At 36.1% G+C, this 14,924-nt stretch overlaps 1 non-coding gene across 1 annotated transcript; it reads left to right on the forward strand.

Moving 5' to 3' along the window:
- The first annotated feature begins 12,384 nt into the window (after nucleotides 1-12,384).
- Nucleotides 12,385-12,458, forward strand: TRNAN-GUU (transfer RNA asparagine (anticodon GUU)). Its single transcript has one exon. It is a non-coding gene; the product is annotated as a tRNA-Asn (tRNA).
- Nucleotides 12,459-14,924: the final 2,466 nt, after the last annotated feature.

The raw sequence follows: 14,924 nt of genomic DNA on the forward strand, positions 1-14,924 counted from the left end.
GTCATTTGGACCTTTGTAGCTCAAGTTATGATCGTTTTATTGCGAGAGGGTCAGGCTGACAGCTTTGCAGTTCCTTCAACTTCTTGTATTCCTTCCACTTTTGTATGCTTCCTTTCCATCCTCCAAGTCATTCCTGTCTTATAATCTCTGAAAACACTTAACACACATATCAAGTCATCTAATGGTAATAAGAGAGGATTGAAGTTAGTAATTTAAAGGTCAAAGAAGCATGTTTTCAATCATAGCACAAAATCAGGAAGGAAAACGTAAAACATGCGAATAGTATGAATAAGTGGGTAAAGAGTTGATAAAAACTACTCAATTAAGTACAAGATAAACCATAAAATAGTGGTTTATCAGCTCCCCATCTTCCATAGTCTTCTATTCAGATTGCGCCATTGGGTTGGATTGGGCTGCAATCAGGGCCAAGAAAAGAGCTTCTTCCATCTTGAATGCAACATCACGGCAAAACAGGGATTCCGACGGCTCTTTGTTTTTGCGCGGTGATTCCACAAGATGCAGGTGAGTTATGGACGAGAAGCAAAACCGACACGAAGAGAAGATGCAAAAATGTGAAATCGTTCGTTTCCACGAGTTGAAACGCGATTTTGAGTTTTTGACTACCTTGTACGTATGTGTTATTTTTCTTTGTATATACTTATTTATATTCTAGTCCAAAAATATAGTCAGATCCAAAATGAATGAATTTTAATTGTAGAATTAAACTCGGTCCACATCCACCCGACCTTATAAAGGTCGGATACAGCCACTAGAGAATGGTCCTATTTATTCGAATAAGTAATCAACTTCTAAGATATCTCTCACTCATCTAAAAGGGAGATTTCAACAACTCCTTAATAAAAGGAATGGTTATTCACCATCAAAAGTAGAACTACTCTAAAAGGTAGTTATCAATTCTACTATAAATACAATGACACCCTCAGGTATATTCAAAATCCAATCTACTAAAAACCTGCTTAAAACCATTGCTAACTTAAGTATTAGAGTCCCTTGTAAGTACCACCTCCTACCTCCTCACGAGGAACTCGAACGGTGGCACCTCGGTACCAACAAAAGTCGGACACTATCCAAAAGGAGTCTGGACATCACGTTCAGTTCCAAAAGCAACCCAATTTTAGGTAACCCTCGGAATATTGGCGCCATTATGGGAGATCTAGAAGTCTATACCCAAGCATGGCGGGCAATCATCCCAAAGATGGACATACAGTGTTCGAATATGAACCAGAGTACCATAATGAAAACCGATCACTCATGATACTCCCTTGACCAGATAGAGCAACTGACCCTAATGGGGATGGAATGTCGGAAAACCCTCAACCCAGGAGAATCAACTCAGAGATGCATCCACCGGAGAATGAGGAACTCCCGCACCCAACAGAGAATATGGGACTCAAACACGGGCACCAAGGACGACAAGAGCAATTCGAGCAGGAGATAAAGCGACAAAGAGAAGCTGAAGGAGACTTACGAAGAGAGGTGCGATGAAGGAGAGAATCAGAAGAAAAGCTTTTGAAGTTAGAAGCTGACCTTCGAAATCGGAGCAACCATACAGATCGAGAGGAAAGTCCTTTTGGAGGAGAAGATCCGTTCAAAGAAGAGATCAAGTGGGCTAGGGTTCATAGGAACTTCAAAAGCCCCAACATGGACCTCTATGATAGAACAAATGACCCGAGACACCATCTCAGTAACTTTAAAAGTTGGATGTATTTGGCTGATGCGTCCGATGCGACCCGCTGCAAAGCCTTCCTGACGATATTAACCAAGACGTCGATGAAGTGGTTTGATAGTTTACCACCTAGGTCAGTGACCTGTTTCGATGATCTTGTAAGAAAGATTCAAGTCTCCTAAGGGTCAAGCAAGAGGTTGAGAAAACTCTCTGAGCTTATATGGAAAGATTGAACAAAGCTTGCTTGGAAATTCAAATTTTACCTCAAGAGGAAGTAATAATGGGCTAGTTAATGGCCTCAAAGAAAGACCATTTTCTCAATCCATATCAAAGTGACACTTGACCTCCTTATACGAGGTACAAGAGCGGACAGAAAAGTATATCAATAAGGAGAAAAATGTCTGACTCAGAGAATCAGCTCCAAGATAAAATCCTTCTTATCAAGCTCGGGATAAGGAGAAAGAAACAAATAAAAATATTAGTGCAACCAGGATAAACCTCGAAGGTATCATAACTATACTCTTGTGTGAGTTTTCATTATTGATATCTACAGGGAGATCTATCATACCGAAAAACTTTCACCTCTTTGTCCTATCAAGAACAAGAAAGGTGGAAGTCAGACGGAATACTGTGAGTATCACAAGCTATATGGACATTCCACCAACGATTGCTATGACTTAAAAATGTGATAGAAAAACTGGCCAGAGAAGGTCGGTGAGAAAGATGCCTTCTAGAAAGGTCAGACAATTCGAGAAAAAGGAAGAGTTGCGATGAAGATAGTGGTCGACGAGATCAGCCACTACAAACCCCTAATAGACATATTCATATGACAGCTGGAGGTTTCGCAGGAGGCGGGGTAACTAAGTCTTCTCATAAAAGATATTTGAAAGAAGTCTATCAAGTCGGGGAAGAATTCGAAGTTTCCGACTTACCCACAATCTTATTCACTAAAGAGGATGCTCAAAGAGTGACACCCAGCTATGATGATCCCATTGTGATTACAATGATACTCGCTAATGCAAACCTCCACAGAACTCTGGTAGATCAAAAAAGCTCGGCCTCTTCGATAAGCTCGAGTTAGAAGAGAAAGAGCTAAGAGCATATCCCGACACTCTTTTCAGGCTAATAATAACCAGCCCTAACGAGCTTTCAGGATAAGGACTAACTTCTGATGTGGTGCCCACAACATCCCTTATGGACCTCTTTCAAAATGTACTCCGTCTGATCAAGTCGCAAACATTTCAGCAAAGGTTGATTGAGCCCTTTCTTGTATAGTTGGTCCTGAACCACCATGTATTTGGCGGCTTCCCTTTTCACGAGCTTCACTTCTTTCGCATTCCCCGATAATTCAACTCCTACCAGGAATCGCTGGATCGGGCCAATCGAGGAAGGTGGTTCCTGGTAGCCTTGTGTTAAGCACAGGATTATTGATGGCTCTTTCACTAGGTCCTGAATGAGAGATCGATTTTTTGCTCCGGCCTTAATGCTAGCCAACTTCAACAAGAGGTCGGGCTTTGGTGTTTTTCTCCTTAGGGACATGTTGAACAATCACTTCTGCAAAATCCCCACACAACTGCCTAGTTTTTTTCAAGTACTTTGCAGCAATGGATCCTGAGTTTGATACGCCCGTTCACCTAGGCTATTACCATTTGGGAGTCGCTGTTGATTTCAAGTCTTGCCACTCCTACCTCTTTCTCTAGAATTAATCCCCTAATTTAATGGATTGCTCGTAAGTCACTCCTTCTGAGCTTTCTAATATTATCCCAGCCCCCCAAATGCTTGGTTGGATGCTCCGTCAACATGAAGCTTCCACTGTGAATCCGGGGCCTCGGGTGTTTTGCCGACCACCTTTACCAAAAAGTTGACCATTGCTTGGGCTTTGATAGCGTGATGGGGCTCGTACTGAATGTCGTACTGAGACAACTCTATCGCTTAGTCATTTCTCACCGTGATCGGGTGTTCCTGGAAATAATGCCTTAGCCTCTGGGAGGATACCAACAAAGCGAAAGCCACCTTTTCCAGCCTCGTGTACCTCGACTCCACCCTTTGGAGCTCTTTACTTACGAAGTACATGGGTTGCTGCTGTTTACCTTCTTCTCGTACTAAAGCGGCAGCCAAAGCTTCTTCTATTACTACTAGATACAGGTATAAGGGCTCTCCTTCTTTTGGCTTTCCAAAAACCGGTGGCTCCGACAAGATCCTCTGAAAATGGTTAAAGGCCTCGTTGCAAGATGGGACCCATTCAAAGGCCATTCCTTTTTTTTATGAAGTTGAAGAATGGCAATGCTTTAGCGGCCGACGCGCCGAAGAAACGGGATAAAGCTATCAACCTCCCTGCAAGTCTTTGCACATCTTTTACACACAAGGAACTTGTCATGCGAAGGATGACTTCGTATTTGTCTGGGTTAGCTTCTACTCCCCGGCCCTCTGAGTGATCATGAATCCCAAGAATTTCCCTGCTTCCATGGCAAAAGCGGATTTCAAAGGATTCAGCCTCAAATTGTGTTTTCAAAGGGAGTTGCAGATGACCTACAGGACGGCTACCAGACTGTCCCGCTCAGCCGTTTTGACTAGCATGTCATCAACGTAGACTTCTACCGACCTACCTATGTGGTCCTTGAAGACTTTATTCATCAACCTTTGGTAGGTTTTTCCCGCATTTTTTAGGACGAACGGTATGACCTTGTAACAATACGTTCTCCCTGGCATTATGAACGCCATCTTCTCCTCATCAAGTCGGTGCATCAGGATCTAATTGTATCCTTAGTAAGCGTCCATAAAGCTAAAAAACTTGTATTCTGCTGTTGTGTCCACTAGGGCATCTATGGTGAGGAGGTGAAATGAGTCCTTTGGATAGCCCTTGTTAAGGTCCGACTAGTCCACGCATATTCTGCATTTTTCATTTGCCTTTTTCATGAGAACTACATTCGAGATCCAAGTAGAGTAGTCTAGTTCCATGATGTAACTGGCTTCCAATAAACTAGTCGTTTGCTTGGCTATTTTGTTTGCCCTTTTTGACGACATTTTCCTCTTCCTCTGCACGATAGGGTGCACCTCCTGTCTCACAGCCAGCTGGTGGAACATGAAATATGGGTCTATCCTAGGCATGTTGGCTGGAGTCCAAGCAAATAAGTCTTTGTTGGCTCAGATGGCTTCGATCAGAGGTCATTTCACTTCGTATGGTAGGTTACAATTCACGAATGTGAACTTGTCTTTTGTCTTCCCTACCCAAAACCTTTCCAGGTCGCCCTGAGGATCGGGCCTTAGCTGCTCATCAATCCTAGCGTCCAGGTCTGCCAAGAACACATTGGCTGCTTTATTGGACCTCTTTCGTAAAGACAAGCTGGCGTTCTCGAGCGACAACCATCTCCAGATCTCCTCGGATCATCCCTACAGACCCGTCATCTGCTACAAACTTCATTGTCAATAGCTTGATACAAATGATTGTAAGTAGGTCGTTGATTATTCTTCTCCGAAGGATGACGTTATTCATCGTAGAGTCTCTCAGGACTACGAACGCAACCAGTGCGGATTTTCTACTTGCTTCGAAACTCACAAAGATCGGTAGAATGATGGAGCCGTCGGGCTTGATGTAGTTGTCACCCATGACGGTGGTCCTTGAGGTCACTTTCCTTCAGTCCTAGGGCGTCAAAAATGTTTCAAAACATAATGTTCGAGTCTGCTCCTATGTTGACTAAAATCCACTTGACCAAGCCTGTCCCGATTCTCGTTGTGATAACCATGGGCAAATCTTTTAGGAGGTCGTCACACCACTGATCTCCCAGGCCAAATGATATTTTAGGGAGCTCTTTGGGAGAAACCCTCTCCCCAGATGCCACGGCCAGTATCTTATCATCTTTTCTTACTATAGACTTCAACTTTGATAGGACATCCCTGCCAAATACTACATTCACTACCACTATAGGGGTTGAATCCAGGTTCTCTGGGGGGGTCTTGCTTCGGCTTGACCACCCGAGCACGATCTTACTCGAAATGTTCCCTTTCTTTCTTCTCAACTCCCGAATGAACCGCGAAAACTCACCTAGTTTTCTTTCCCAGATAGCTTAATCCAGGGCATCCTTCAAATTAAATCAATCCTATGTCTTATATCTGAATCCGTTGTGGTAGTCGCAATAGAGGTTCTTATTGCCTCCCGTCCAGTCCTTCAACTGCCTTAGTTTAGGCAAAATGCCCCTATCCGCGATTTGCAAGAATATTTCCACTATCGGGGCAGTCAATAGGGTGTAATTTGTGAACTTGCCTATCCAGGGAAAAGGCTTGAGCTATATCCCAAACGCCATTTCTCTCGGGGTGTCCCTCGGCTTCTCTGGGTTGACAGCCTGGCGAGTGGGCGGGGGACTAGCTGCCGTTTGTTAGTGGCTACCACATGGCTGACCTCATCATCATTTATATACTCTCTTGCCATGCACTATATCTCCTGCATTGTCCAAATAGGCTTGGTAGTCACGTGTTTTCGGAAGTCCTTATTTACTAGGTCGTAGGGGTGTTCAAAACCAAGCCAATCCGAACAAAACCGATCAACCGAACCGTAAAAACCGATAACCGAATAAACCAAAAATAAAAAAACCGAAAAAATAAAATTTTGCAGTTTTTTATTCGGTTTGGTTCGGTTTTCGGTTCTAACACTAAAAACCTGAAACAAACCGGTAAATACATATAACTATATAAGTTAGTCTTATCCAACTCAACTTAAACTAACCCTAAAACACTTTACAGATACACTACTCTCTCTCTCTCTCTCTCATTCAGTCACTCATGCCGCAGAAACCAGAAAGCCAAAAACTCCTCTCTCACCCTCTCTCAGTCCCAGTCCTCTCTGTCGCCGTCCGTCGAAGCCTCACGCCGTCCAGCAGCAGCGTGTGCTCCGTCGCAGTTCGTCAGCCTCCATCCATTCTCACTTCTCAGTGCCGTCATGCTCTATCGCGGTTCGTCAACTGTCCAATCGTACAACGTCCAGCCTCTCCGCCACCGTCAAGTTTCTCTGCGTTGCTGCATCTGTCCTTCTCTTAGGGTTTTTGATTTTTTCTTAATTCTGTTTTTAAATCCTTTTTATTTGTCATAATTTGTTGTTATGATTCTGTTTTAAAAATTTTTGTCTTAGGGTTTTATTTTTTAAAATTTAGTTTATTTCTCACAATTTGTTGTCATAATTCTATTTTTAATTTATCATTTGTTACTTGCTAATTTTTGTTAGGATTATTTGCTGATTGCTCTGATTGTTTAATTTCATTGTTTTTGTTTTTGTTGATTTTAATCTGATTATTTGTTAGGTTTATTTGTTGATAATTCTGATTGTTTAATTTCATTGTTTTTGTTCTTGTTAATTTTAATCTGATTATTTGTTATGTGTAGTTTTTGTTCTTGTGTCTGTTTTTATATAGCCAATTCTAACCGCTTACTTCTCTCCCTTTTGTTATTCATTTTTTGTTGTATTCAGTTTTATATGTATTCGTAAATGGGGTTCTTTTAATTTGGTTGTTTTATCTTTTTGGTGGGTTGAATTTTTAAGCTTCTGTTGACGACACAAAGATGAAGGGGTTGTGATTCTTAGAGTAATGAAAAATTGGGAATATATGATATAAATAATTTGAAGGATTGGGCAAAAAAAATATAATGGTACAAATCCATACTTACACAATGCCAATGTTTCCTTTGATTTGTTGAACTTTGACTATCTTAGTTTTTCTATTGTATTATTGCAGACTATTTTAGCTATTTTGCTCCACTCTCAGCCCTCAGTCTTAACTATTTTCATGATTAATTAAATTTGATTTTTACTAAATAAGTTCCACTAATTTGTCATGAATGTCACACAGCCTTCATAACAATTTTACTATTTTTTTTATACTTCGGTCTTGGCTTTAACGGTTCTTGCAATTTTTAAACTTTTTTTTTCTGAAATTAATTGAAAAATCGAATAAATCGAACCAAACTAAATCGATTTTAATTGGTTTGGTTTGGTTCGGATGGTTTTGATAAAAAAACCGAACCAAACCAAACCGGAGTTTAATTAATTGATTGGATCAGATGACTTTTCTCTATAAAATCGAACCAAACCATACCGCGAACACCCCTAATAGGTCGTTCGTGAGGCACAAACTGGCCACGGAGTTCGTGAGGCCATCAATCTCCAAGCATTCGTCATTGAAATGGTCTAGATACCTTCTAGTGTGCTCACCTATCTGTTGTGTTACCCATAAGCGGTTGATTGGGTGTTTTGCCTTGGCTATTCGAGTAGTGAACTGGGCCAAAAATTTCTGAGAGATGTCTGCGAAGACGGTTATAGACCCTTGTGGGAGAGAGTTGAACCAGTGGATCGCCGCCCTGCTAGAGTTACAGGGAAAGCGCGGCACCTGATCGCGTCTCCCACGCCTTCCAGATTCATTCTGGCTCGTCATGTCCATCGGCTTATCAAAATTCTTAGGCAGTTAGACTTCGGGGGTGGAGGAGTGAAAAGGAGTGGTGCTGATCACAACGGGATCTCGGCATTTCCTTTTCCGCTCTTTCCTGCGATCCCGAAACTTTGACTTATCTCGGGAGTTAAGGAGGGTGTGACCGTTAGTTTGGTCGTATCCATAATCCTTTTCCTCATTGTGTCATCAGTCTTTCAATCTCCTCAACGGGGACCGGATGCGAGAATGGCTTGGATGAGCCTTTGCGCCCAAACGGGAGTTTTGACTATGCTCAGGGTGGTAGCGGTCTCATGCCGCCAACTCCCTGTCGAGGTTTTGGACCTTGTGTCTGAGTTCTTGCATGATCCGGGAGTTGTCGCTATCGGTATCCTCGGACAGACGCTTTTCTCGGGACCGGTCATGGGAGTTATCTTGGCCAGAAGGGGTTTGTCGGTGCCTCCGAGAAGTTTCCGTCCTCACCTACCCATGAGGTGACCCCCTTGGCATTCGTTGTCCCCACCCTCTCCTAGCTCGTCCTCTGGGTGAAAGAAAGCCTCCATAATCAGCTCGTGTTAGGTCCTCATAAATGGCGCCAATGTTTGTGAGTTCGTCAAGTCGGTTGAGGAGAGGTCGTTGCAAGTGAGGATCAGGACCTGAATGCATGAGCTGAGATGAGGAATTGAGTGTCTAAGGTGTCAAATGGTCGGTGGATGGGGCTAACTTTAAGGACACTCCGATGTCAAAGTAAGAGTCTGTACAATGAGGCGACTAATTAGGGTTGTAGTGATGTACCTTGGGAGAGCGGTAGATCCCTCTCCTTTATTACTATCTTCTCGGGTGGGCCTTCCTCGTGCCAAGACCCAACCCTTTAGATGCTTCTGCCAGAAAGCAAAATCTGTTGAGGAGAGCGAAGCACGTGCAGGGCGTTACGCTGTACGGATGAGGAGTAGGTCTGCTTGGTAGACCTTCAGCTGTTGGGCTGGGCTAGAATAGTTTGGTAAGCTGGAAAAGATAAAAGAAAACTTTCGAAGAAAGAGAAAAGTCGAGTTCACGGCAAAGCAGCTGATAGATTTTAAGAAAGCTCCAAGAATTGGGATGGAGTTGAGAAGGGAAACTTTACAAAGACCAAGAATCTCATACTCAAACTCGGTAAAAGGAAGGCACACCCCTAGCCCGGTGAAAAAACACTCATACATGTAAATAAAATGGCTTTCCGACTTGTCAAGTCAGGGAAAACAGATTCTCTCCTCAGGATCAACTACTACAATCACATATTTATTTTCATCTTTCTGATCTCTACGCAACCTATACTATCTACAGAAGGTCTCGGCATATTCATGATCAATAATAGGGAGAGAAAAAAGTACGATTATATCTACCCAATCTAGGTCAGACGGGACTTTTGACGACATGTTGAGTATGACTAAATGAGACATAAAGTTATACCTACAAATACAATAAAATAAAATCATCACTACAAGTCGTCAAGACAAATAAAACCATTCTGATAAAGCTACAAGAGGTTGAACCAGTTCTAACAGTCACAAAAGAACTTCAAAAGTTCTTAAAACCTCTTATGAACCAAAGCATCAAACAACAACACTACAAGATGAAAATGACACCATTTTTGGAAGGAAGAAACAGAACCATTTGGGGGCACCACAAGGCAAAACCCCTACTCAAATGCACAACAAAGAAATAAAATATTCAAAAAAGGAAAACAACAAAGCAATCACGAAGAGCATATGAACAAAAAGTTATAATCACTTACATAAAAGAGATGGTACCAGAAGCATGTCACCCAAAACACAGATACAAAAAATAAAGTTTAAAAAGTAAAAGAACCAACCTTAAAGGAATACGTAGCAGAAAAATGTGCAAAAACAACAAATGCACGTACGATCTAAACCCCTTGAGAAATTTCGAACGAAAGCAGAAATTCAAATTAGAGAAATCTTGAAAATAAGAATGGTTGCAGTGAAGATGATGAAAAGCTTGAAAAAAGGAGAGTGATGATCAAAAAATGTTTCAGAAGAAGCGAAAAAGAAGAAAGAAAACAGGTTTCGGGTATTTATAAGGTACCAGGGGCAAATAGGTAGTTTTTCCCCTCCTCATTAATGACGTGTGCGGTTACCAAAGTAACCGTAGAGAAACGTGTAAATGACTATAGAAAAACGTGATGCTACGAGTTCGCAAAAACATGTTAAGTATCCCAGCTAACCCTAAGAAGGCGGCGTGCTCGACGTGATGCACTAAAACACAAGAAATCATCCTAAAATGATCGACAAGGGGCACTATTCATACCCTAGCCCAAAAATATTGCCAGACCCAAAATGAATAAGATCCAATTAAGGAATCAGACTCGGTCTACACCCACCCGACCTTATAAAGGTTGGACATAGCGACTAGAGACTGGTCCTACTTATCCGAATAAGTAACCAACTCCTAAGATATTTTCCACTCATCTAGAAGGGGGATCTCAACAACTCCTTAACAAAAGAGAACGGTTATCCACCATCAAAAGTGGAACTACTCTAAAAGGTGATTATCAATTCTACTATAAATACATCGACACCTTCAGGTATATTTAGAACCCAATCTTTTAAAAACTTACTTAAAACTCTTGCTAACATAAGTATCGGAGTCCCTTGCAGGTACTACCTCCCACCTCCCCACGAGGAACTCAGGCTGCGGCACCTCGGCACGAACAGATGTTGGACGCTGCTCAAAAAGAATTTAAACCTCACATTCAGTTCTAAAAACAACCTAGTTTCAGATAACTTTTGAAACAATACCCTTTGTTATTGTCTTTTTTTTTTTAATCATTTCTCTTCTTTTTTCTTCGATGCATTATAATTATTATCTTTTTTTTTTGTTGTTTCTCTTTTTTTTCTCTAAAAAAGAAACAAATAAAAAAGAAGGGAAACGGAAAAATGTATTGCAAAAACACAAAAAAAAAAACAAAAAAAAAAGAAAAGCAAAACAAATCGTAGCAATAGAAGAAAAAATTGTTTTTGCATCCAAAATATTTTGTTTCACAGCTAAAAATTTCTGTATTTTAAAATTTTTTTATAGAGAAGGAGAAAAAGAGATAATAAAAAAAAGAAAATATGTAATTTATACGCGTTTTGTGTAAATGATTTTTGTTACACTAATTATTAATTAAGTCAATTTGATTAGACTTAGATTCAATTTGGTAAACAGTTTAATTAAATTTCTTTTGATAAAATAATTTAAATAATAAATAGCTATATTAAAAGTAATTTATAAATAAGTTATTTTGTATTTGGATTTTTAGCTCTAGAAGTGCTTATTTTATAGAAATGTGATAAAAAATAATAATATTATGAGAGAAATAATTTTTTTTAATTTCTCTATAAACTCTTAAATAACTTTTTAAAAAGCTGTAATTTAATTTTAAAAATTGTACTAAGCATTAATACTACTATTTTTCATAAATAAAAAACTCAAAAAAATTACTTTTAAAATTTTTTAAACGACCTTATTATTCCAAATGCTTATATGTGTAGCAATATCAAAAACTTGTTTTAGCTACGTAATTGTACAATTTACAGCCACCAAACTATTTTCCTCAAAGGAAGGAAAAAAATCAGAAAAAAAATCCGTAATTAATTTAGCTACATTTGAGTCGAAAATCCAACTCATCCAAACAATCTTTATTAGTTCGTTTGAAATTAATCAAATAATAAATTTTCATTACGATTAAAAGTATTTTATTGGGGAAGAGTTTAGATAATATAATGTACAAACATACGGTCTTGTCTCTGTATTTTTTTTTTCTCAAAACAAAATTCAAACATGACCTAAAAAAAATATAGACAATTAATTTAGTTAGCTAACTTTAATATTTAAAGTTAAAAATTTATAAATTAAATTCTAAAATTTAAAATAATTTTAAAAAATGGATTACTTAACATTACTCAAACCTAAAATATCTTTTTTATACGTCTTTTATTTCACATTTTTTTTATAATTATTCAAACGGATTAATCCCATATCAAAACAAACAAGTTCAAATCAAACTTCCAACCTCACTAATAAAGCTTTTGGCACAAATTAATAAGTGTCGTCTCTTGTATTATAAAATCCTTGGACAATTGATACCCTTATAAAAGCAAAACATCAACAAAAATAAAACATAATGTGGCTTGGTAATCGTATTCGTATCATATAATATCAATTAGGATGGATTAGACATTTCGGATCTTATACTTAGTCATATGTAAGTGTTATTTATAAAACAGGAATATTTTAAAATTAATTGCTGGAATAGCTCAGTTGGTTAGAGCGTGTGGCTGTTAACCACAAGGTCGGAGGTTCAAGCCCTCCTTCTAGCGTTTTGTTAAATTTAAACATGTCCAAGTAAACTCAACAAAAACTAAAACTTTTAGCCATGAAATTAGCCCAACCAGTCAAACCCAAAAATTAAAATAACATATTTTCAAGTAAAAAAGACAGTGGGCCCATTAAAAAATAGACTTCAATGTTCAATCACACCTATTAGCCTCTCTCTTGGATGAAATTCATAAAATCCTAACTGAATTCTGAATACAACGTAGAATGGAATGAAGAATGACTACTCAATAATAATAGACATCTATCGATGATGAATGGCAATGTATGGATTGATTTTAGATTGTATGTTTCTAGGGAACCGATTAAATGCTCTTTGTAATTTTTGGAGCATCAAAACTCCACAAAGAAAATAGTAAAAGAGTTGTATTTTATTTGTTTTAATTTTATTTTTTTTATTTTTATATTGGGCTAGTATACTAAAATCAAATGAATTTGGACTAAGACTTTTTCATATTTTGGTCCAGTAAAACAATCTGGGCCATTCTCAAATTAAATTACATTACTTTATTTGGAATTAATATTAGATTACATAAAATTATAAAAAAATAAAAAATTAAAAAATGAAAAGACAAGAATATTCTTTTAGAATTAATATTAAAGATTAAAATATCTTTTAAAAGTAACTAAAAAATTAATTTAATTTCAAAAAGAGTAAAACAAGTTTGTAATAAATTTTAAAAAGACAAAAGTACTTTTTTAAGATTAGAGTTATTCAATTATTTTAAAAATTAAAAATTTATATTAAATTTAAAAAGATAAAAGTATTCTTTTTGAAGAGTAATGTTAAAATTTAAAAGTCTAAAATATCTATTTAGTATTAATGGTCTTTAAATGCTTTAAAAATTAAAAATTTGTCCTAGATATTAAAAAAATAAAAATATACTATTTAAGATTAATTTTGAAAAGACGAAAATATCTTTTTAAAATTATTGTTGTTTAATTAAATTACAATGTTAAAATTCAAATTTAATTTTAAAAAAATTACGATACACTTTTAAATAATTTTAAAATTAGTTATCCAAGGGATTTTTTAAATAAATAATTTAATTATTTTAATTACCAAAATATGTAATTTGTAGCGTATTTATTAATTTACATCACATTGATTTATCTTGTTTACATTGTAAATACGATAATTATGAATGCATCTCGTTTATAAATAAAAATAAACGAGAATAATAAAAATATAAAAATAATAAAAATATTAATAATTTAAATTAGACCAAATTCTTAAAAATGAAATGTTTCAAATAATAAAAAAGATGAACGATTTCAAATAATAAAAACGATAGACGGTTTTGATTTACTGATAAATAAACATATCACATAATTTAAAAATTAAAAAAACTGCCCATTTAAAATTAGCACATTATTTTTTTTTTAGAAACTAACTCATTTAAATTAATATTTATGGAATCTATTATTTTCAAATTTATCGACAGTATTTATTTTTATTAACCAACTCTTATTTGTTGGCTTAGTGATTGAGGGTGGGATGGTCTGCAAATTAAATGGCACCGACCCCCTTTTATACCTTTTTTAATAGTTTTTTTTTTTATTTTATTTTAGTAAAAAAATTAACTCTAATAAAACACTAAAATTAGAAAAAAACGTTGCTTAATAAATAAATAAATAAAGATGAGAGATTAATATTTTATAATTATTGTATGTTTTTTATTTAAAAGTATAATTTGAAGTTAGTGTTAATTTTTTAAATATTAACTTTTTAAAAAAGTATAATTTTTTTGGCATTAATTATTTAATGATGTTATTAATATATAATAAAAGCTCCATTAATATAATATCCCTTAAAATACCGCGTTAATATACATTATAATATTAATAATATATAGGAGTTTTAAAATTTAAAATAATTTAGGAGTATTGTAACATCTCTTATTTCTTTGTTTGAGAAATTGCAAAAGATTTTTATTTTATACAAATTTAAATATTATTTTATTTCCTTTTTATTTGCTCTTATAATCATTTTTTACAAAATAAAAGTTCTTTAACATATTTATATTTTAGTCTACCACTTAATAAAAATATATAAATAAAAATAAATATACATAATATTTAAATATAAATTATCTTTTGTGAACAACCATGACATGTATTCATATATTTATTTTTTTAATTTTGTGTTAGTTAAAATGATATTATCATGATTATTTTTTGGATTATGTTATTTTTAAATAGGCATTATATGTATTTTTTATCATTTTATTATTGTCATTGACTATTTTATATGATTATTTTGATTTGAATATATAATCTTAGAAAAAATTTAAAATATTCAACTTTAACAAATAAAAAAAATGCTAGTTGTCCTTTAATTTTTAATCTTTAATCAGTCTTTTAATTTAAATAATATTATTTAATAGAAAATTAACTAAACAGATATTACGCTAGTATTTATAAAAAAAAAATTCAATACCTCACCAATA

This window comes from Arachis stenosperma, chromosome 3, assembly GCF_014773155.1.
Source record: "Arachis stenosperma cultivar V10309 chromosome 3, arast.V10309.gnm1.PFL2, whole genome shotgun sequence".
NCBI lineage: Eukaryota > Viridiplantae > Streptophyta > Magnoliopsida > Fabales > Fabaceae > Arachis > Arachis stenosperma.